This window comes from Acyrthosiphon pisum, unplaced genomic scaffold (genome assembly GCF_005508785.2).
Source record: "Acyrthosiphon pisum isolate AL4f unplaced genomic scaffold, pea_aphid_22Mar2018_4r6ur Scaffold_946;HRSCAF=1410, whole genome shotgun sequence".
In the NCBI taxonomy this organism is placed as follows: Eukaryota; Metazoa; Arthropoda; class Insecta; order Hemiptera; family Aphididae; genus Acyrthosiphon; species Acyrthosiphon pisum.
The window spans coordinates 1-1,399 of record NW_021779552.1 but is presented as its reverse complement, the minus strand read 5'-3'; the positions used below and the strand labels follow the sequence as shown (position 1 = coordinate 1,399).

The following is a 1,399-nucleotide window of genomic DNA, read 5'->3' as shown; positions in this document are numbered from 1 at the left end:
ATAAAAATGTAAGTTTTGATTGACAAATTTAAATTATAATTTTAAAAGTACCGATCGCGTCAATCGAGGTGACTTGGAACTACGAGGTGAAATGAAACGATTTGGTTTTTGTTTGAACATATAAAGGTATAAATGAGAGTATTTAATATAATTTTAATTCTACCTGCATTAAAAATAATATGTTTATCTTTCTTATGAAAATAAATGTTATCTTCAGACGTACTGTGATTGTCTTATCATTACTTCCAAAAAGATACCATCAAGACAAACATCTCTCATGATAACAGTCATAACAGTGATTTAATAATATTGCTTTAAATTCTTCGTGAAAGACGTCGAGTTTGGAGGTTTTTAAATTTTTAATACATTAAAGGGTACTTTGAAAGAAGAATATTGTAATAAAGGTATTTTTTATTCATTAGACTTATGCGGACTTGTGTTGGTTTTTAAACGAATAATACCAAGAAATATGTCAAAATCGTTTCAAGTCACATCGATTGACGGTAATGTATAATTTATTATATTGCTATCTTCGAGTAGTTTGTGTTCGGGTGTTATACTATTTTATAGTTCATACCTAGGTATTTTCGTTTGGGTGAAAACCTTTGTATTTCCCACTCTGTACAACGATCGCAGTTCAACAATTGTTTTCAAATTCCAAAAGTTTTAGTAACGAGTCCCCGATTTTTTGCATTCGTGTTACTAAACAAATTTACCCATCGGTGATCACTTAATATGCATTGCAAAAAACTTGTTTAAATGTTTTTTTTAATTTTATTCATGCAAAATGTTAATTAGTTCTAAGTCCAAATGCGCCAAACACTTTATGTGCCTTAAGGAGAAAAAACTTGGTAACATGAACAAACAGTGGGTCATCTTGTATACTAAGTACTTAAGCCTTAATTAACAACATAATAATAATACCTAGTTTTAATATTGCAGATGTTTCCAAAAAAATAGAAGTGGGTACTTGTCATATTTTCCACGAGCAAAGATTATAATGTTATACCAATTAATTGGCTTGTTAAGACAGAAGTTGAGAATTTATATAACAGTAGGTACTATAAAGAATTATTACTGGCCACCCTTCAAAGTTACTAGTATCCATTTAAAAGAGGCCATAGATCCAGTTCCATCTTGGCAACATCATCAGATCAAAGTCGTTGGCAATAACAAGATTTATGGTGAGCGAAATAAAACAATCTGAGGTGCGTTGCCTAAACGGCCAATCCACGGCCAATATGGTACCAATCACGTATTTGGAGTTGCCTAAACAGCCAGGCCGCTTGTTTCATGCGTTGCCTTGACGGCTTGTGTGTATCCTGGCCGTCGCTAAACCGGCCATCCCGTCGAGCAGAATGGTCGACCTTAATTCAATACTTTAATGTAAACACTTTAA

At 32.7% G+C, this 1,399-nt stretch overlaps 1 long non-coding RNA gene across 1 annotated transcript; it reads left to right on the top strand.

Annotated features, from left to right (window-relative positions):
- Positions 1–234: 234 nt before the first annotated feature.
- Positions 235–1,222, top strand: LOC107885424. The gene is made up of 3 exons (XR_001680420.2): positions 235–347; positions 423–503; positions 943–1,222. It is a non-coding gene; the product is annotated as an uncharacterized LOC107885424 (long non-coding RNA).
- The last annotated feature ends 177 nt before the right edge of the window (positions 1,223–1,399 follow it).